This window comes from Oncorhynchus clarkii, chromosome 26, assembly GCF_045791955.1.
Source record: "Oncorhynchus clarkii lewisi isolate Uvic-CL-2024 chromosome 26, UVic_Ocla_1.0, whole genome shotgun sequence".
NCBI classification, from domain to species: domain Eukaryota; kingdom Metazoa; phylum Chordata; class Actinopteri; order Salmoniformes; family Salmonidae; genus Oncorhynchus; species Oncorhynchus clarkii.
This window is the reverse complement of record NC_092172.1, coordinates 35491065-35514683: the sequence shown is the minus strand read 5'-3', so window position 1 is coordinate 35514683 and position 23619 is coordinate 35491065.

Sequence of the window (23619 nt, the reverse complement as noted above, 5' to 3'; positions counted from 1 at the left end):
GTTGGTTGGTCCTGGTTGTCCTTTCTCTTAATGGGATGGATGGTCCTGGTTGTCCTGTCTGTTAATGGGATGGTTGGTCCTGGTTGTCCTGTCTGTTAATGGGGTGGTTGGTTCTGGTTGTCCTGTCTGTTAATGGGATGGTTGGTCCTGGTTGTCCTCTCTGTTAATGGGATGGTTGGTCCAGGTTGTTCTCGTGTCTGTTAATGGGATGGTTGGTCCTGGTTGTCCTGTCTGTTAATGGGATGGTTGGTCCTGGTTGTCCTGCCTGTTAATGGATTGGTTGGTCCTGGTTGTCCTCCGGTCTGTTAATGGGATGGTTGGTCCTGGTTTTCCTGTCTGTTAATGGGATGGTTGGTACTGGTTGTCCTCCGGTCTGTTAATGGGATGGTTGGTCCTGGTTGTCCTGTCTGTTAATGGGATGGTTGGTCCTGGTTCTCCTGTCTGTTAATGGAATGGTTGGTCCTGGTTGTCCTGTCTGTTAATGGGATGGTTGGTCCTGGTTGTTCTCCTGTCTGTTAATGGGATGGTTGGTCCTGGTTGTCCACCTGTCTGTTAATGGGATGGTTGGTCCTGGTTGTCCTGTCTGTTAATGGGATGGTTGGTCCTGGTTGTCCTGTCTGTTAATGGGATGGTTGTCCCTGGTTGTCATCCTGTCTGTTTATGGGATGGTTGGTCCTGGTTTTCCTGTCTGTTAATGGGATGGTTGGTCCTGGTTGTCATCCTGTCTGTTAATGGGATGGTTGGTCCTGGTTTTCCTGTCTGTTAATGGGATGGTTGGTCCTGGTTGTCCTCCTGTCTGTTAATGGGTTGGTTGGTCCTGGTCAGTCCTGGTTGTCCTGTCTCTTAATGGGATGGATGGTCCTGGTTGTCCTGTCTGTTAATGGGATGGTTGGTCCTGGTTGTCCTGTCTGTTAATGGGGTGGTTGGTCCTGGTTGTCCTGTCTGTTAATGGGATGGTTGGTCCTGGTTGTCCTGTCTGTTAATGGGATGGTTGGTCCTGGTTGTCCTGTCTGTTAATGGGATGTTTGGTCCTGGTTGTCCTGTCTGTTAATGGGATGGTTGGTCCTGGTTTTCCTGTCTGTTAATGGGATGTTTGGTCCTGGTTGTCCTGTCTGTTAATGGGATGGATGGTCCTGGTTTTCCTGTCTGTTAATGGGATGTTTGGTCCTGGTTGTTCTCCTGTCTGTTAATGGGATGTTTGGTCCTGGTTGTCCTGTCTGTTAATGGGATGGTTGGTCCTGGTTGTCCTGTCTGTTAATGGGATGGTTGGTCCTGGTTGTTCTCCTGTCTGTTAATGGGATGTTTGGTCCTGGTTGTCCTGTCTGTTAATGGGATGGTTGGTCCTGGTTGTCCTCCTGTCTGTTAATGGGTTGGTTGGTCCTGGTTGTCCTTTCTCTTAATGGGATGGATGGTCCTGGTTGTCCTGTCTGTTAATGGGATGGTTGGTCCTGGTTGTTCTCCTGTCTGTTAATGGGATGTTTGGTCCTGGTTGTCCTCCTGTCTGTTAATGGGTTGGTTGGTCCTGGTTGTCCTTTCTCTTAATGGGATGGATGGTCCTGGTTGTCCTGTCTGTTAATGGGATGGTTGGTCCTGGTTGTTCTCCTGTCTGTTAATGGGATGTTTGGTCCTGGTTGTCCTGTCTGTTAATGGGATGTTTGGTCCTGGTTGTCCTGTCTGTTAATGGGATGGTTGGTCCTGGTTGTCCTGTCTGTTAATGGGATGTTTGGTCCTGGTTGTTTCTGCAGAGCTGCATATTTTTTACTAATTTATCTAATTGATTTATGACTCTGTAAATCAGACCTCTCTCTCTTTTTTAGTTCCTGAGCCAAAGGGACAGTAGAGGAGTAATGTGATAGCGACAAACCATAGACCAGGACTGTAAAAAATGCTCTGTTTTTAAGTATCTCTAATAGTTACTCTTTCACGTTTGTGAGTGCATGTGATTGTGTTCCCGCGCACGTGTACTTATGTGTGTGCATTATCGTTTGTGTTTGTATTCATGATTGTGTGCATTGTGTGTACTTGTGGACTCGTGTGAGTCTTACGACAGACAGTTGAAATCAAAAGCGTACCAAAGTGCAACGAGAACTGCATGGAGTGTAATGGAATGTCTAAACATTGTTTTCTCTGGGATGCCAAGCCCGAGGGACCCAGCAGGGCCTTGGTAACTACCTAACCCTGGGTTGCCAAGCCTGAGGGACCCAGAAGGGCCTTGGTAATTACCTAACCTTCGGATGCCAAGCCTGAGGGACCCATTAGGGCATTGGTAACTATCTAACCCTGGGATGCCAAGCCTGAGGGACCCAGTAGGGCCTTGGTAACTACCTAACCCTGTGATGCCAAGCCCGAGGGACTTAGCAAGGCCTTGGTAACTTCCTAACCCTGGGATGCCAAGCCTGAGGGACCCAGTAGGGCCTTGGTAACTGCCTAACCCTGGGATGCCAAGCCTGAGGGACCCAGTAGGGCCTTGGTAACTATCTAACCCTGGGATGCCAAGCCTGAGGGACCCAGTAGGGCCTTGGTAACTACCTAACCCTGGGATGCCAAGCATGAGGGACCAAGTAGGGCCTTGGTAACTCCCTAACCCTGGGATGCCAAGCCTGAGGGACTTAGCAAGGCCTTGGTAACTTCCTAACCCTGGGATGCCAAGCCTGAGGGACCCAGTAGGGCCTTGGTAACTACATAACCCTGGGATGCCAAGCCTGAGGGACTTAGCAAGGTCTTGGTAACTTCCTAACCCTGGGATGCCAAGCCTGAGGGACACAGTAGGGCCTTGGTAACTCCCTAACCCTGGGATGCCAAGCCTGAGGGACCCAGTAGGGCATTGGTAACATCCTACCCCTGGGATGCCAAGCCTGAGGACAGACCCAGATACAGACTTTCGAAGTAATGCTGTATATTGTAGCAACAGGGGCAGGCAAAGACCGGTCAAGGCAGGCAGGGGTGGAAAATCCAGGCTAAGGCAAAGGTACAGGACGGCAGGCAGGCTCAGGGTCAGGCAGAGAGGTCAGGCGGGCGGGCGGGTAGAGGGTCAGGCAGAGAGGTCAGGCGGGCGGGCGGGTAGAGGGTCAGGACAGGCAACGGTCAAAACCTGGGAGGACAAAGAGAGGCTGGGAAACGATAGGAGCTGACAGGAAAAAAAAAAGAACAAGACGAACCGACAACAAACAGACAGAGAACACGGGTATAAATACACCAGGGATAATAGGATAGGTGAAACAGATCAGGCCGTGACACACTTAGATCATTCATTTGATGATACATCAGTAGCAATACAAGGATATAACATCTATAGAAGAGACAGGAATGCTTATGGGGGAGGTGTTGCTGTATATTTTCAGAGCCATATCCCTGTAATGCTTAGAGAAGATCTTACTTCAAGTGTTCTTGAAGTCCTTTTCTTTTGGGGTGTTGCTGTAGTCCACCACGTGCTAACAGTCAGTATCTAAATAATACGTGTGAAATGCTTGATAGTGTATGTGATGTAAACAGGAGAGGTCTACTTTCTTGGTGAACTTGAATATTGACTAGTTTTCATCAAGCTGTCCCCTCAAGAGGAAGCTTCTCACTGTAACCAGTGTCTGTAATCTGGTTCAGGTTATTAATCAACCTACCAGGGTGTTTACAAACACTACAGGAACAAGATCATCCACATGTATTGATCCACATGTATTGATTTCAAGGTTTTACTGCTAACCTACAAAGCATTACATTACATGAAAACCAGTCAATATTCAGGTACCCAAGAAAGTAGGCAGGTTACCTTGCACTTGATACATTTATGAAATAGCGTCTTCCAATTATTGATAAACATGCACCTGTTAATAAACTGACTGTTAGGCTCCAAGAGTTGATGAGGAATTGAATAAACTGTCTGGTTGAGAGAGATGGGGCAAAAGGAGTGTCTAATAACTCTGCCAGGTCATCTGACTTAGTGCAAAATTGAGAAATGATGTGACTAAACTCAACAAAATGAAGAAGAAACTTTTATTATGAAGCCAAGATCTGCATCTGCATTGCTTGAGGACTTTGTGATATCTGGAGCTAGACGACAGTGTGATCACGCTCTCCGAAGCTGCTGTGATCAACACCTTTCAACAGGTTAACGTTCTCAAGGCCTCTGGGCCAGACGGATAACCAGGACGTGTGCTCAGAGCATGCGCAGACCAACTGGCAAGTGTCTTCACTGACATTTTCAAATCTCTCCCTGACTGAGTCTGTAATACCAACATGTATCAAGTAGACCACCATAGTCCCTGTGCCCAAGGAAGCGATGGTAACCTGCCTAAATGATTACCGCCCCCCTAGCACTCACGTCGGTAGCCATGAAGTGCATTGAAAGGCTGGACATGGTTCATATCAACACCATCATCCCGGGAAACCCTAGACCCACTCCAATTTGCATACCGCTCCAACAATTGCACTCCACATCGCCTTTTCCCACCTGGACAAAGGGAACACCGATGTGAGAATGCTATTCATTGACTACAGCTTAGCGTTCAACACCATAGTGCCCTCAAAGCTGATCACTAAGCTAAGGACCCTGGGACAAAATACCTCCCTCTGCAACTGGATCCTGGACCTCTTGACAGGCCGCCCCGCCCCGGTAAGGGTAGGCAGCAACACAACCGCCACGCTGATCCTCAACACAGGGGCCCCTAAGGGGTGCATTCTTAGTCCGCTCCTGTACTCCCTGTTCACCTACGACTGCATGGCCAGGCATGACTCCAACACCATCATTAAGTTTGCTGATGACACAACAGTGGTAGGGCCTGATCACCAACAACAATGAGACAGCCTATAGGGAGGAGGTCAGAGACCTGGCCGTGTGGTTCCAGGACAACAACCTCTCCCTCAATGTGAGTAAGACAAAGGAGCTGATCGTGGACTGCAAGTAAAGGATTGCCGATCAGGCCCCCCATTAACATCGACGGGGCTGTGGTGGAGCGGGTGGAGAGTTTCAAGTTCCTTGGTGTCCACATCACCAACGAACTCTTATGGTCCAAACACACCAAGACAGTCGTGAAGAGTTGAGGAACGACTGACTGCGATACTGCTTGTTTCTATTAGTAACATTAATGTGTCGGAAATGTCCTAGTTGTTTCCATAGTCAACTTACACACAGCACCGACACACACACACTAACCCCACCAGACAAGCCACCAGGGGTCTTTTCACAGTCCGACACACACACACACTAACCCCACCAGACATGCCACCAGGGGTCTTTACACAGCACCGACACACACACACTAACCCCACCAGACAAGCCACCAGGGGTCTTTACACAGCACCGACACACACACACTAACCCCACCAGACATGCCACCAGGGGTCTTTACACAGCAACGACACACACACACTAACCCCACCAGACATGCCTCCAGGGGTCTTTTCACAGCATCGACACACACACACACTAACCGCACCAGACAAGCCACCAGGGGTTTTTACACAGCACCGACACACACACACTAAGCCCACCAGACAAGCCACCAGGGGTCTTTTCACAGCACCGACACACACACACACACACTAACCCCACCAGACCTGCCACCAGGGGTCTTTTCACAGCATCGACACACACACACTAACCCCACCAGACAAGCCACCAGGGGTCTTTACACAGCACCGACACACACACACTAAGCCCACCAGACAAGCCACCAGGGGTCTTTTCACAGCACCGACACACACACACACACACTAACCCCACCAGACCTGCCACCAGGGGTCTTTTCACAGCATCGACACACACACACACTAACCCCACCAGACAAGCCACCAGTGGTATTTTCACAGCACCGACACACACACACACTAACCCCACCAGACATGCCACCAGGGGTCTTTTGATCCTTTTGATCCTGACGGCCAACGGAGATCCTGACGGCCAACGGAGATCCAGACGACTAACAGGGATCCTGACGGCTAACGAGGATCCTGACGGCCAACGGAGATCCTGACTGCCAATGGAGAACCTGACGGCCAACGGAGAACCTGACGGCCAACGGAGAACCTGACGGCCAACGGGGATCCTGACGGCCAACGGAGAACATGACGGCCAAAGGGGATCCTGATGGCCAACGGGGATCCTGACGGCCAACGGAGAATCTGGCGGCCAACGGAGAACCTGACGACTAACGAGGATCCTGACGGCCAACGGAGAACCTGACGGCCAACGGGGATCCTGACGGCCAACGGAGAACCTGACGGCCAACGGGGATCCTGACGACCAACGGGGATCCTGACGGCCAACGGGGATCCTGACGGCCAACGGGAATCCTGACGGCCAATGGGGATCCTGACGGCCAACGGGGATCCTGACGGCCAACGGGGATCCTGACGGCCAACGGAGAACCTGACGGCCAACGGAGAACCTGACGGCCAACAGGGATCCTGACGGCCAACGGAGAACATGACGGCCAAAGGGGATCCTGATGGCCAACGGGGATCCTGACGGCCAACGGAGAATCTGGCGGCCAACGGAGAACCTGACGACTAACGAGGATCCTGACGGCCAACGGAGAACCTGACGGCCAACGGGGATCCTGACGGCCAACGGAGAACCTGACGGCCAACGGGGATCCTGACGACCAACGGGGATCCTGACGGCCAACGGGGATCCTGACGGCCAACGGGAATCCTGACGGCCAATGGGGATCCTGACGGCCAACGGGGATCCTGACGGCCAACGGGGATCCTGACGGCCAACGGAGAACCTGACGGCCAACGGAGAACCTGACGGCCAACGGAGAACCTGACGGCCAACGGAGATCCTGACGGCCAACGGAGATCCTGACGGCCAACGGAGAACTTGACGGCTAACGGAGAACCTGATGGCCAACGGGGATCCTGACGGCCAACGGAGATCCTGATGGCCAACGGATAACCTGACGGCCAACGGAGATTCTGACGACTAATGGAGATCCTGACGGCCAACGGAGAACCTGATGGCCAACGGAGAACCTGACGGCCAACAGAGATTCTGACGACTAACAGGGATCCTAACAGCTAACGGGGATCGTAACAACTAACGGGGATCCTAACAACTAACGGAGATCCTAACAGCTAAAGGGGATCCTAACAGCTAACGGGGATCGTAACAGCTAACGGAGAACCTAAAGGCTAACAGGGATCCTAACAACTAATGGGGATCCTAAAGGCTAACGGGGATCCTAAAGGCTAACGGAGATCCTAACGGCTAATGGAGATCCTAACAACTAACGGAAATCCTGACGGCTAACGAAGATCCTGACGGCTAACGGGGATCCTGACGGCTAACGGGGATCCTGGCGGCTAACGGAGATCCTGATGGAAAACGGAAATCCTGACGGCTAACTGAGATCCTGACGGCTAACGGGGATCCTGACTGCTAACGGGGATCCTGACGGCTAACAGGGATCCTGACGGCTAACGGAGATCCTGACGGCCAACGGAGATCCTAATAAATTAAATATATGGTTTGGTTTACTGCTCTGGTTGATATGTTACATTTTCACTGGTACTGCTTCGTTTACTGCTCTGGTTGATATGCTTCATTATCACTGGGACTGCCTGGTTTACTGCTCTGGTTGATATGCTACATTATCACTGGGACTGCATGGTTTTCTGCTCTGGTTGATATGCTCCATTATCACTGGGACTGCCTGGTTTACTGCTCTGGTTGATATACTACATTATCACTGGGACTGCCTGGTTTAATGCTCTGGTTGATATGCTACATTATCACTGGGACTGCATGGTTTTCTGTTCTGGTTGATACGCTCCATTATCACTGGGACTGCCTGGTTTACTGCTCTGGTTGATATGCTACATTATCACTAGGACTGCCTGGTTTACTGCTCTGGTTGATATGTTACATTTTCACTGGTACTGCTTCGTTTACTGCTCTGGTTGATATGCTACATTATCACTGGGACTGCCTGGTTTACTGCTCTGGCTGATATGCTCCATTATCTCTGGGACTGCCTGGTTTACTGCTCTGGCTGATATGCTCCATTATCTCTGGGACTGCCTGGTTTACTGCTCTGGCTGATATGCTCCATTATCTCTGGGACTGCCTGGTTTACTGCTCTGGTTGATATGCTACATTATCACTGGGACTGCCTGGTTTACTGCTCTGGTTGATATTCTACATTATCACTGGGACTGCCTGATTTACTGCTCTGGGTGATACGCTCCATTATCACTGGGACTGCCTGGTTTACTGCTCTGGCTGATATGCTCCATTATCTCTGGGACTGCCTGGTTTACTGCTCTGGTTGATATGCTACATTATCTCTGGGACTGCCTGGTTTACTGCTCTGGCTGATATGCTACATTATCACTGGGACTGCCTGGTTTACTGCTCTGGTTGATATGCTCCATTATCTCTGGGACTGCCTGGTTTACTGCTCTGGTTGATATTCTACATTATCACTGGGACTGCCTGATTTACTGCTCTGGTTGATATGCTCCATTATCTCTGGGACTGCCTGGTTTACTGCTCTGGTTGATATGCTCCATTATCTCTGGGACTGCCTGGTTTACTTTTCTGGTTGATATTCTACATGATCACTGGGACTGCCTGATTTAATGCTCTGGGTGATACGCTCCATTATCTCTGGGACTGCCTGGTTTACTGCTCTGGCTGATATGCTCCATTATCTCTGGGACTGCCTGGTTTACTGCTCTGGTTGATATGCTACATTATCACTGGGACTGCCTGATTTACTGCTCTGGTTGATATGCTCCGTTATCACTGGGACTGCCTGGTTTACTGCTCTGGTTGATATGCTACATTATCACTGGGACTGCCTGGTTTACTGCTCTGGGTGATATTCTACATTATCACTGGGACTGCCTGGTTTACTGCTCTGGGTGATACGCTCCATTATCACTGGGACTGCCTGGTTTACTGCTCTGGCTGATATGCTCCATTATCACTGGGACTGCCCGGTTTACTGCTCTGGTACAGCAACATGGTCTCAGGGTAGTTCATATTATTGTGTACGTAAATCTTTGACACTGTAATTAGTGTGATACATTCTGTTACGTTGGCTTTTATTATGAATGGAATAATAGTAGTACAATATTATGCAAACGATATGACATATAGTATCATACGTCTTACGGAAATAACATACGAATTGGATGACATATGGCTTCTGAGGCCAGACTGGTTAGAGAAAGACATAGGTCTCCCAGCCCGGTAGAGAAAGACAGAGGTCTCCCAGCCCGGTAGAGAAAGACAGAGGTCTCCCAGCCCGGTAGAGAAAGACAGAGGTCTCCCAGCCCGGTAGAGAAAGACAGAGGTCTCCCAGCCCGGTAGAGAAAGACAGAGGTCTCCCAGCCCGGTAGAGAAAGACAGAGGTCTCCCAGCCCGGTAGAGAAAGACGGAGGTCTCCCAGTCCGGTAGAGAAAGACGGAGGTCTCCCAGCCCGGTAGAGAAAGACAGAGGTCTCCCAGCCCGGTAGAGTAAGACAGAGGTCTCCCAGCCCGGTAGAGTAAGACAGAGGTCTCCCAGCCCGGTAGAGAAATACAGAGGTCTCCCAGCCCGGTCAGCAGAGACCTCTGTCCCAGAGGTTCATTGCGTCACTCGGTCATAACATTTGTGGATCCTGTTTGCTGGGAGGTGACAGTGAATTTTCTTCAATTTCTCAGAGAGCAGGAAGAGATGAGAGAGAGTAGTTAAAGAGAAAGCAGAGGGGAAGTAGGCACTTGAGATGACAAGGATGGAATCTAGAGGGCTCTCCTTACCAGATGACCCTGGGGTGGGTGGGAGGGAGGGAGGGAGGGAGGGAGGGAGGGAGGGAGGGAGGGAGGGAGGGAGAGAGAGAGAGAGAGAGAGAGACAGAGAGAAAACGAGCTCTGCATCTTTCCTCCAGAACTGGCATCATGGCGTGACTCCAAGTCTCTTCTTCTTCTCTCCTCTCCTCCTCTTATCTCAGTACAGATTAGAACAACTAGATGTTTAGACATGAACATGCTGCTGGCCCTCAGGCCCAGACACATATCTACATAACTATGACCCTGGGTTAGTGTCCCAAACGGCACCCTAGCCTTACGGGGATCTGGTCTAAAGTAGTAGTGCACTACATAGGGAATAGGGTACTGTTTGGTACACGTCCCTGGTCTCCTCGTTAGTGAGAAGCTACATGTGTTGCTGACTGGCCCCACTGGCCTCACAGGCTGCTATTGTCCAGCACAAACACAACCTCTGTATTGGGGTAGGGAGACATAATACGCATTCCCAAAATGGCCCCCTATACACTGTATAGTGGTACTACTATAGACCAGAGCCCTATGCCCCCCTATTCTCTATATATAGTGCACTACTTTGGACAATAGTAGTGCACTAGGTAGGCAATAGGGTGCCATAGGCCTCTGGTCTAAAGTAATGTACTATATATATAGGGAATAGGGCTCTGATCTATAGTAGTGCACTATATAGGGGATAGGGCTCTGGTCTAAAGTAGTGCACTATATAGGGAATAGGGCTCTGGTCTAAAGTAGTGCACTATATAGGGAATAGGGCTCTGGTCTATAGTAGTACCACTATATAGGGAATAGGGCTCTGGTCTATAGTAGTACCACTATATAGGGAATAGGGCTCTGGTCTATAGTAGTACCACTATATAGGGAAAAGGACTCTGGTCTATAGTAGTACCACTATATAGGGAATAGGGCTCTGGTCTATAGTAGTACCACTATATAGGGGATAGGGCTCTGGTCTATAGTAGTACCACTATATAGGGAATAGGGCTCTGGTCTATAGTAGTACCACTATATAGGGAATAGGGCTCTGGTCTATAGTAGTACCACTATATAGGGGATAGGGCTCTGGTCTATAGTAGTACCACTATATAGGGAATAGGGCTCTGGTCTATAGTAGTAACACTATATAGGGAATAGGGCTCTGGTCTATAGTAGTACCACTATATAGGGGATAGGGCTCTGGTCTATAGTAGTACCACTATATAGGGGATAGGGCTCTGGTCTATAGTAGTACCACTATATAGGGAATAGGGCTCTGGTCTATAGTAGTACCACTATATAGGGAATAGGGCTCTGGTCTAAAGTAGTACCACTATATAGGGAATAGGGCTCTGGTCTATAGTAGTACTACTATATAGGGAATAGGGCTCTGGTCTATAGTAGTACCACTATATAGGGGATAGGGCTCTGGTCTATAGTTGTACCACTATATAGGGAATAGGGCTCTGGTCTATAGTAGTACCACTATATAGGGAATAGGGCTCTGGTCTATAGTAGTACCACTATATAGGGGATAGGGCTCTGGTCTATAGTAGTACCACTATATAGGGGATAGGGCTCTGGTCTATAGTAATACCACTATATAGGGAATAGGGCTCTGGTCTATAGTAGTACCACTATATAGGGAATAGGGCTCTGGTCTAAAGTAGTACCACTATATAGGGAATAGGGCTCTGGTCTATAGTAGTACCACTATATAGGGAATAGGGCTCTGGTCTATAGTAGTACCACTATATAGGGAATAGGGCTCTGGTATATAGTAGTACCACTATATAGGGAATAGGGCTCTGGTCTATAGTAGTACCACTATATAGGGAATAGGGCTCTGGTCTAAAGTAGTACCACTATATAGGGAATAGGGCTCTGGTCTATAGTAGTACCACTATATAGGGAATAGGGCTCTGGTCTATAGTAGTACCACTATATAGGGAATAGGACTCTGGTCTATAGTAGTACCACTATATAGGGAATAGGGCTCTGGTCTATAGTAGTACCACTATATAGGGGATAGGGCTCTGGTCTATAGTAGTACCACTATATAGGGGATAGGGAGCCAGTTGGGACGTAGCTAATCTAACATACGGAGAGCGAGAGTGAAGAGGTTAGGCAGGAGGGTAGAGGTCACTATGGGAATTGTTATCTTTCACCGTAGATTAGATCTTTGAACTTGGAACAACAACACCAACGCTAATCGCTAACAAGCCACAGAGGCTAACTGTACGTTTAGTTGGCCGTGGCGTAGCGCGGTTCTGGGCCCAGCGTGTCTTGCCAAGTTCACTTCTAAGGCATCAGAAGGCAGATAAGTGAGGGGGGGACACACACACCCAGACATTGAGAGGCAGCAGCTCCAAGTTAACTTCTAAGACATCAGAAGGCAGATAAGTGAGGGGACACACACACCCAGACATTGAGAGGCAGCAGCTCCAAATAACTTCATGCCTCCTCCTCAATTAATAGCTTCCAGTAACCTGAGATCCCACCAGGAACGTTTTTAAAATAAATAAACCTGACTTTATGGTAACTTTCGTAGCCGATTTAACAATGTGGGATAGAAAACCTGGAAGAAGAAACAACACCTGTGTTTATTTAGCTGTTATATCAGCGTTGTGATCTGCCGTGACAGACTATACCGGTTACATTGATGGCACAAGTAGTCTTGGTAGTTTTTCTAAGTAGCTGGCTTTGGTGAGAGAGTGAGAGAGACAGAGAGAGAAGAGAGAGAGAGGGGGAGAGAGAGAGAGAGAGAGAGAGAGAGAGAGAGAGGGAGAGAGAGAGATGATAGAGAGAGAGATGATAGAGAGACAGAGAGAGAGAGGGGATAGAGAGAGAGGGAGTGGGAGAGGGAGGGGGAGAGAGGGAGAGAGAGAGATGATAGAGAGAGAGATGATAGAGAGACAGAGAGAGAGAGAGGGAGAGAGAGAGAGTGAGTGGGAGAGGGAGGGGGAGAGAGAGAGGGAGAGAGAGAGAGAGCGAGAGAGATGATAGAGAGAGACAGAGAGACAGAGAGAGAGAGAGAGAGAGAGAGAGAGAGAGAGGGAGAGAGAGAGAGAGAGGGGGGGGGGGGGAGAGAGAGAGAGAGACAGAGAGAGAGAGAGAGAGAGAGAGAGAGAGAGAGAGAGAGAGAGAGAGAGAGAGAGAGAGAGAGAGAGAGAGAGGGGAGAGAGAGAGAGAGAGAGAGAGACAGAGAGAGAGAGAGAGAGAGAGAGAGAGAGACAGAGAGAGAGAGAGAGACACAGAGAGAGAGAGAGAGAGAGAGAGAGAGCGAGAGGATTAAATGTTTTCAGACAGCTGGGAACCTCTGTGTTTGGGAGCACAAAGACAGGACGACGTCTCTGTTGACCACAAATCACCCGCTATTTAGAACCACCCCAAAATACACCATAAAATAACTTTCCCCGACTCGAACCTCGGAGACAAACCTCCACTTTGGAGTCTTGCAGTGGGAAAACAAAAGCCTTCTTGTTTATTCTTCATACAAACACAGACATAAATGCTGTGGTAACCGTGTTTTAGTTAGTCCAGTTGTTCATCCAACAACAGCCCTGAGGAGATACTACGGATCCCAAACGGCACTCTATTCCCTACATTGTGCCTCCCCCCCCCGGGCCCTGACCAAAAGGAGTGCACTATATAGGGAATAGGGAATAAGGGTGCTGTTTGGGATGAAGGTACAGAGCAGAGGAGAGACATACTGTGGGATACTAGAGAAGAGGATGTTGATTTAGGCTTCTTCACTCATTTAGTCATCATTCAGCAGTCTTCAGTCAGCAGACATCAGTCAGCAGATTTCAGTCATCAGGTATCAGTCAGCAGGTATAGGTCAGCAGACATCAGTCAGCAGGTATCAGCCATCAGTCAGCAGGTATAAGTCAGTAGGTATCAGTCTGCAGTCAGCAGATATAGTCAGCAGGTATCATCAATTGTCAGCAGGTATCAGTCAGCAAATATCAGTCATCTGTCAGCAGGTGTCAGTCAGCAGTCATCATTCAGCAGTCATCAGTCAGCAGTCATCAGTCAGCAGTCATCAGTTACAGGTCACAGGTATCAATCAGCAGGTATCAGTCAGCAGGTATCAGTCATCAGTCATCAGGTATCAGTCAGCAGACATCAGTCAGCAGATATCAGTCAGCAGGTATCAGTCAGCAGACATCAGTCAGCAGACATCAGTCAGCAGGTATCAGCCATCAGTCATCGGTATACAGGTATCAGTCAGCAGGTATCTGTCAGCAGATATCAGTCATCAGTCATCAGTCAGCAGGTATCAGTCAGCAGGTATCAGTCAGCAGGTATCAGTCAGCAAGTATCTGTCATCGGTTATTAGTCAGCAGGTAACTGTCAGCAGGTATCAGTCATCAGGTATCAGTCAGCAGGTATCAGTCAGCAGGTATCAGTCAGCAGATATCAGTCAGCAGTCAGCAGGTATCAGTAAGCAGCCATCAGTCATCAGGTATCAGTCAGCAGTCATCAGGTATCAGTCAGCAGTCAGCAGTCATCAGTCATCAGTCAGCAGTAAGCAGTAAGCAGTCATCAGTCAGCAGTCATCAGGTATCAGTCAGCAGTCAGCAGTCATCAGTCATCAGTCATCAGTCAGCAGCAGTCATCAGTCAGCACTCATCAGTCATCAGTCAGCAGGTATCAGTCAGCAGTCAGCAGTCAGCAGCAGTCATCAATCAGCACTCATCAGTCATCAGTCAGCAGGTATCAGTCAGCAGTCATCAGTCAGCAGTCATCAGTCATCAGTCATCAGTCATCAGGTATCAGTCATCAGTCAGCAGTCATCAGTCATCAGTCAGCAGTCAGCAGTCATCAGGTATCAGTCATCAGTCATCAGTCAGCAGTCATCAGTCATCAGTCATCCGTAATCAGTCAACTGAAATGTGTGATCCGGTCTCAACAGTAGTTGTTACTAAACTATGTGATGCTGATCTATGGTTGATGTTGTGGTAAGACAGAGTGTGTATCTGATCTGAGAGTTTGGCATCAACGGAAGCAGCAGAGTGTCTTGTCTCATTCACGTCATGTGTTCTCTTGTTATCAGTAAACAGTGGAAATGTTGTTTCATTGTGACTGACCTGAAAAAAAGAGACAAGCAACAACAATGTCTCTCAGTCTTAATAATAATAATTAAAGTTTTTTGACGGGTGCTAATATTTATCCTATTTCACATTTGTTCATGTTCAAGTGTATTAATACGCATGAGTGAATTGTAAATGTGTTTTTGTCAGATCCCTTCTCCCCCTGACAAACCCTCGGAGAGTGTGGTCACGGCCAGGACCTATCACATCTCCCCCTGAGAAACTCTCGGAGAGTGTGGTCACGGCCAGGGTCTATCCCATCTCCCCCTGAGACACCCTCAGAGAGTGTGGTCACGGCCAGGGTCTCCATATCCCATCTCCCCCTGAGAAACCCTCAGAGAGTGTGGTCACGGCCAGGGTCTCCATATCCCATCTCCCCCTGAGAAACCCTCGGAGAGTGTGGTCACGGCCAGGACCTATCCCATCTCCCCCTGAGAAACCCCCGTAGAGTGTGGTCACGGCCAGGACCTATCGCATCTCCCCCTGAGAAACCCTCGGAGAGTGTGGTCACGGCCAGGACCTATCGCATCCCCCCCTGAGAAACCCTCGGAGAGTGTGGTCACGGCCAGGACCTATCCCATCTCCCCCTGAGAAACCCCTGTAGAGTGTGGTCACGGCCAGGACCTATCGCAACTCCCCCTGAGAAACCCTCGGAGAGTGTGGTCACGGCCAGGGTCTATCCCATCTCCCCTGGGACACCCTCGGAGAGTGTGGTCACGGCCAGGGTCTCCATATCCCATCTCCCCCTGAGAAACCCTAGGAGAGTGTGGTCACGGCCAGGGTCTCCATATCCCATCTCCCCCTGAGAAACCCTCGGAGAGTGTGGTCACGGCCAGGGTCTCCATATCCCATCTCCCCCTGAGAAACCCTTGGAGAGTGTGGTCACGGCCAGGGTCTCCATATCCCATCTCCCCCTGAGAAACCCCTGTAGAGTGTGGTCACGGCCAGGACCTATCGCATCTCCCCCTGAGAAACCCTCGGAGAGTGTGGTCACGGCCAGGACCTATCGCATCTCCCCCTGAGAAACTCTCGGAGAGTGTGGTCACGGCCAGGGTCTATCCCATCTCCCCCTGAGACACCCTCAGAGAGTGTGGTCACGGCCAGGGTCTCCATATCCCATCTCCCCCTGAGAAACCCTCAGAGAGTGTGGTCACGGCCAGGGTCTCCATATCCCATCTCCCCCTGAGAAACCCTCGGAGAGTGTGGTCACGGCCAGGACCTATCCCATCTCCCCCTGAGAAACCCCCATAGAGTGTGGTCACGGCCAGGACCTATCGCATCTCCCCCTGAGAAACCCTCGGAGAGTGTGGTCACGGCCAGGACCTATCGCATCTCCCCCTGAGAAACCCTCGGAGAGTGTGGTCACGAACAGGGTCTCCATATCCCATCTCCCCCTGAGAAACCCCCGTAGAGTGTGGTCACGGCCAGGACCTATCGCATCTCCCCCTGAGAAACCCTCGGAGAGTGTGGTCACGGCCAGGGTCTCCATATCCCATCTCCCCCTGAGAAACCCCCGTAGAGTGTGGTCACGGCCAGGACCTATCGCATCTCCCCCTGAGAAACCCTCGGAGAGTGTGGTCACGGCCAGGACCTATCGCATCTCCCCCTGAGAAACCCTCGGAGAGTGTGGTCACGGCCAGGGTCTATCCATTCTCCCCATGAGACACCCTCGGAGAGTGTGGTCACGGCCAGGACCTATCGCATCTCCCCCTGAGAAACCCTCGGAGAGTGTGGTCACGGCCAGGGTCTCCATATCCCATCTCCCCCTGAGAAACCCCCGTAGAGTGTGGTCACGGCCAGGACCTATCGCATCTCCCCCTGAGAAACCCTCGGAGAGTGTGGTCACGGCCAGGGTCTATCCCATCTCCCCCTGAGACACCCTAAGAGAGTGGGGTCACGGCCAGGGTCTATCCATTCTCCCCATGAGACACCCTCGGAGAGTGTGGTCACGGCCAGGGTCTATACCATCTCCCCATGAGACACCCTCGGAGAGTGTGGTCACGGCCAGGGTCTATCTAATCTCCCCCTGAGACACCCTCGGTTAGTGGGGTCACGGCCAGGGTCTATCCCATCTCCCCCTGAGACACATTCGGTTAGTGGGGTCACAGCCAGGGTCTATCCCATCTCCCCCTGAGACACCCTCGGTTAGTGGGGTCACAGCCAGGGTCTATCCCATCTCCCCCTGAGACACCCTCGGTTAGTGGGTTCACAGCCAGGGTCTATCCCATCTACCCCTGAGACACCTTCAGAGAGTGTGGTCAAGGCCAGGATCTATCCCATCTACCCCTGAGACACCCTAGGTTAGTGGGGTCACGGACAGGGTCTATCCCATCTCCCCCTGAGACACCCTCGGTTAGTGGGGTCACGGCCAGGGGCTATCCCATCTCCCCCTGAGACACCCTCAGAGAGTGGGGTCACGGACAGGGTCTATCCCATCTCCCCCTGAGACACCCTCAGAGAGTGGGGTCACGGACAGGGTCTATCCCATCTACCCCTGAGACACCTTCAGAGAGTGTGGTCAAGGCCAGGATCTATCCCATCTACCCCTGAGACACCCTCAGAGAGTGGGGTCATGGACAGGGTCTATCCCATCTCCCCCTGAGACACCCTCGGTTAGTGGGGTCACGGCCAGGGGCTATCCCATCTCCCCCTGAGACACCCTCAGAGAGTGGGGTCACGGCCAGGGTCTCCATATCCCATCTCCCCCTGAGATACCCTCGGAGAGTGTGGTCACGGCCAGGGTCTATCCCATCTCCATGAGACACACAAGGAGAGTGGGGTCACGGCCAGGGTCTATCCCATCTCCCCCTGAGAAACCCTCAGAGAGTGGGGTCACGGCCAGGGTCTCCATATCCCAACTCCTCCTGAGACAACCTGGGAGAGTGGGGTCACGGACAGGATCTATCCCATCTCCCCATGAGACACACAAGGAGAGTGGGGTCACGGCCAGGGTCTATCCCATCTCCCCCTGAGAAACCCTCAGAGAGTGGGTTCACGGCCAGGGTCTATCCCATCTCCATGAGACACCCTCAGAGAGTGGGGTCAAGGCCAGGGTCTATCCCATCTCCCCATGAGACACCCTCGGAGAGTGTGGTCACGGCCATGGTCTATCCCATCTCCCCCTGATACACCCTCAGAGAGTTTGGTCACGGCCAGGGTCTCCATATCCCATCTCCCCCTGAGATACCCTCGGAGAGTGTGGTCACGGCCAGGGTCTATCCCATCTCCATGAGACACCCTCAGAGAGTGGGGTCAAGGCCAGGGTCTATCCCATCTCCCCATGAGACACCATAAGAGAGTGTGGTCACGGCCAGGTTCTATCCCATCTCCCCATGAGACACCATAAGAGAGTGTGGTCACGGCCAGGGTCTATCCCATCTCCCCCTGAGACACCCTCAGAGAGTGTGGTCACGGCCAGGGTCTATCCATTCTCCCCATGAGACACCCTCGGAGAGTGTGGTCACGGACAGGGTCTATCCCATCTACCAATGAGACACCTTCGGTTAGTGGGGTCACGGCCAGGGTCTATCCCATCTCCCCCTGAGACACCCTCGGTTAGTGGGGTCACAGCCAGGGTCTATCCCATCTCCCCCTGAGACACCTTCAGAGAGTGTGGTCAAGGCCAGGATCTATCCCATCTACCCTGAGACACCCTCAGAGAGTGGGGTCACGGACAGGATCTATCCCATCTCCCCCTGAGACACCCTCAGAGAGTGGGGTCACGGCCAGGGTCTATCCATTCTCCCCATGAGACACCCTCGGTTAGTGGGGTCACGGAGAGGGTCTATCCCATCTCCCCATGAGACACCCTCGGAGAGTATGGTCACTGCCAGGGTCTATCCCATCTACCAATGAGACACCCTCGGTTAGTGGGGTCACGGCCAGGGTCTATCCCATCTCCCCCTGAGACACCCTCGGTTAGTGGGGTCACGGCCAGGGTCTATCTCATCTCTCCCTGAGACACCCTCGGTTAGTGGGGTCACAGCCAGGGTCTATCCCATCTCCCCATGAGACACCCTCGGAGAGTGTGGTCAAGGACAGGGTCTACATATCCCAACTCCTCCTGAGACACCCTGGGAGAGTGGGGTCACGGACAGGATCTATCCCATCTCCCCATGAGACACACAAGGAGAGTGGGGTCACGGCCAGGGTCTATCCCATCTCCCCCTGAGAAACCCTCAGAGAGTGGGGTCACGGCCAGGACCTATCCCATCTCCCCCTGAGACACCCTCAGAGAGTGGGGTCACGTCCAGGGTCTATCCCATCTCCCCCTGAGAAACCTTCGGAGAGTGTGGTCACGTCCAGGGTCTATCGCATCTCCCCCTGAGACACCCTCAGAGAGTGTGGTCATGGCCAGGGTCTCCATATCCCATCTCCCACTGAGATACCCTCGGAGAGTGTGGTCACGGCCAGGGTCTATCCCATCTCCATGAGACACCCACAGAGAGTGGGGTAACGGCCAGGGTCTCCATATCCCAACTCCTCCTGAGACACCCTCAGAGAGTGGGGTCACGGACAGGGTCTATCCCATCTCCCCCTGAGAGAACGTCGGTTAGTGGGGTCACAGCCAGGGTCTATCCCATCTCCCCCTGAGACACCTTCAGAGAGTGTGGTCAAGGCCAGGATCTATCCCATCTACCCCTGAGACACCCTCAGAGAGTGGGGTCACGGACAGGGTCTATCCCATCTCCCCCTGAGACACCCTCTGTTAGTGGGGTCACGGCCAGGGGCTATCCCATCTCCCCCTGAGACACCCTCGGTTAGTGGGGTCACGGCCAGGGGCTATCCCATCTCCCCCGAGACACCCTCGTTTAGTTGAGTCACAGCCAGGGTCTATCCCATCTCCCCCTGAGACACCCTGGGAGAGTGGGGTCAAGGCCAGGATCTATCCCATCTCCCCCTGAGACACCCTCAGAGAGTGTGGTCATGGACAGGGTCTCCATATCACAACTCCTCCTGAGACAACCTGGGAGAGTGGGGTCACGGACAGGATCTATCCCATCTCCCCATGAGACACACAAGGAGAGTGGGGTCACGGCCAGGGTCTATCCCATCACCCCCGTCAGAAACCCTCAGAGAGTGGGGTCACGGCCAGGACCTATCCCATCTCCCCCTGAGACACCCTCAGAGAGTTGGGTCACGGCCAGGGTCTCCATATCCCATCTCCCCCTGAGATACCCTCGGAGAGTGTGGTCACGGCCAGGGTCTATCCCATCTCCATGAGACACCCTCAGAGAGTGGGGTCAAGGCCAGGGTCTATCCCATCTCCCCATGAGACACCCTCGGAGAGTGTGGTCACGGCCATGGTCTATCCCATCTTCCCCTGAGACACCCTCAGAGAGTGTGGTCACGGCCAGGGTCTCCATATCCCATCTCCCCCTGAGATACCCTCGGAGAGTGTGGTCACGGCCAGGGTCTATCCCATCTCCATGAGACACCCTCAGAGAGTTGGGTCAAGGCCAGGGTCTATCCCATCTCCCCATGAGACACCCTCAGAGAGTGTGGTCACGGCCAGGGTCTATCCCATCTCCCCCTGAGACACCCTCAGAGAGTGTGGTCACGGCCAGGGTCTATCCATTCTCCCCATGAGACACCCTCGGAGAGTGTGGTCACGGACAAGGTCTATCCCATCTACCAATGAGACACTCTCGGTTAGTGAGGTCACGGCCAGGGTCTATCCCATATCCCCCTGAGAAACCCTCAGAGAGTGGGGTCACGGACAGGGTCTATCCCTACTCCTCCTGAGACACCCTCAGAGATTGGGGTCACGGACAGGGTCTATCCCATATTCCCCCCTGAGACACCCTCAGAGATTGGGGTCACGAACAGGGTCTATCCCATATTCCCCCCTGAGAGTGGGATTTTTAAATAATAATTTTTAAATAATATCAAAGCCAGTGAGGGCTATAGCAAGAAACAAAACGTTTTCTTGAATGGCTAACTAACTGAAAAGTGCTCCAGGAGACTGTGGCTGATGTTTTCTCTCACTACATCTCTATGGTAGACTGTGGCTGATGTTCTCTCTCCATACATCTCTATGGTAGACTGTGGCTGATGTTTTCTCCCTTCATCTCTATGGTAGACTGTGGCTGATGTTCTCTCCCTACATCTCTATGGTAGACCGTGGCTGATATTCTCTCCCTACATCTCTATGGTAGACTGTGGCTGATGTTCTCTCTCTACATCTCTATGGTAGACTGTGGCTGATGTTCTCTCCCTACATCTCTATGGTAGACTGTGGCTGATGTTCTCTCCCTACATCTCTATGGTAAACTGTGGCTGATGTTCTCTCGCTACATCTCTATGGTAGACTGTGGCTGATGTTCTCTCCCTACATCTCTATGGTAGACTGTGGCTGATGTTCTCTCCCTACATCTCCATGGTAGACCGTGGCTGATATTCTCTCCCTACATCTCTATGGTAGACTGTGGCTGATGTTATCTCGCTACATCTCTATGGTAGACTGTGGCTGATGTTTTCTCCCTACATCTCTATGGTAGACTGTGGCTGATGTTCTCTCCCTACATCTCTATGGTAGACTGTGGCTGATGTTCTCTCCCTACATCTCCATGGTAGACCGTGGCTGATATTCTCTCCCTACATCTCTATGGTAGACTGTGGCTGATGTTCTCTCCCTACATCTCTATGGTAGACTGTGGCTGATATTCTCTCCCTACATCTCTATGGTAGACTGTGGCTGATGTTTTCTCCCTACATCTCTATGGTAGACTGTGTTTGATGTTCTCTCCCTACATCTCTATGGTAGACTGTGGCTGATGTTCTCTCCCTACATCTCTATGGTAGACTGTGTTTGATGTTCTCTCTCCTTACATCTCTATGGTAAACTGTGGCTGATGTTCTCTCGCTACATCTCTATGGTAGACTGTGGCTGATGTTCTCTCCCTACATCTCTATGGTAGACTGTGGCTGATGTTCTCTCCCTACATCTCCATGGTAGACCGTGGCTGATATTCTCTCCCTACATCTCTATGGTAGACTGTGGCTGATGTTATCTCGCTACATCTCTATGGTAGACTGTGGCTGATGTTTTCTCCCTACATCTCTATGGTAGACTGTGGCTGATGTTCTCTCCCTACATCTCTATGGTAGACTGTGGCTGATGTTCTCTCCCTACATCTCCATGGTAGACCGTGGCTGATATTCTCTCCCTACATCTCTATGGTAGACTGTGGCTGATGTTCTCTCTCCCTACATCTCTATGGTAGACTGTGGCTGATGTTCTCTCCCTACATCTCTATGGTAGACTGTGGCTGATATTCTCTCCCTACATCTCTATGGTAGACTGTGGCTGATGTTTTCTCCCTACATCTCTATGGTAGACTGTGTTTGATGTTCTCTCCCTACATCTCTATGGTAGACTGTGGCTGATGTTCTCTCCCTACATCTCTATGGTAGACTGTGTTTGATGTTCTCTCTCCTTACATCTCTATGGTAGACTGTGGCTGATGTTTTCTCACTACATCTCTATGGTAGACTGTGGCTGATGTTTTCTCCCTACATCTCTATGGTAGACTGTGTTTGATGTTCTCTCCCTACATCTCTATGGTAGACTGTGGCTGATGTTCTCTCCCTACATCTCTATGGTAGACTGTGTTTGATGTTCTCTCTCCTTACATCTCTATGGTAGACTGTGGCTGATATTCTCTCCCTACATCTCTATGGTAGACTGTGGCTGATGTTTTCTCACTACATCTCTATGGTAGACTGTGGCTGATGTTCTCTCCCTACATCTCTATGGTAGACTGTGGCTGATGTTTTCTCACTACATCTCTATGGTAGACTGTGGCTAATGTTTTCTCACTACATCTCTATGGTAGACTGTGGCTGATGTTTTCTCACTACATCTCTATGGTAGACTGTGGCTCCCCAGATCAGCAGAGAATAAAGGTCTGTTAGAGTGATACTTGTCAATCTTTTTGTAGGTACATGGCAACAGTTGAACAAGATGAAGGAAATAGGGAACTGCACACTGCTCTTGATATTATCTTTAATAAGCTTACATATCGGCGTCACGGCCTTCGTCAGAGCCTTCGTCAGAGCTCATCAGAGCCTTCGTCAGAGCCTTCCAGAGCCTTCGTCAGAGCCTTCGTCAGAGCTCATCAGAGCCTTCGTCAGAGCCTTCGTCAGAGCCTTCGTCGGAGCCTTCGTCAGAGGTCATCAGAGCCTTCGTCAGAGCCTTCGTCGGAGCCTTCGTCAGAGCAGTGTGTTGTTTCCTTTTTTCTTCAGAGTGAAATATGTTAAAAATTAGTTTCCTCTTAAAACACAAACAACGTGTCAATTTGTACTTCACACTGCTCTTGATAGTATCTTTGATAAGATTATATATCGGCCTCAAGGCCTTCGTCGAAGCCTTCGTCGGAGCCCTCGTGAGAGCCTTCGTCGGAGCCTTCGTCAGAGCCCTCGTGAGAGCCTTCGTCGGAGCCTTCGTCAGAGCCCTCGTGAGAGCCTTCGTCAGAGCCCTCGTGAGAGCCTTCGTCAGAGCCCTCGTGAGAGCCTTCGTCAGAGCCCTCGTGAGAGACTTCGTCAGAACCCTCGTGAGAGCCTTCGTCGGAGCCTTCGTCAGAGTCCTCGTGAGAGCCTTCGTCAGAGCCCTCGTGAGAGCCTTCGTCAGAGCCTTCGTCAGAGCCTTCGTCAGAGCCCTCGTGAGAGCCTTCGTCAGAACCTTCGTCAGAGCCTTCATCAGAGACCTCGTGAGAGCCTTCGTCAGAGCCCTCTTGAGAGCCTTCGTCAGAGCCTTCGTCAGAGCCCTCGTGAGAGCCTTCGT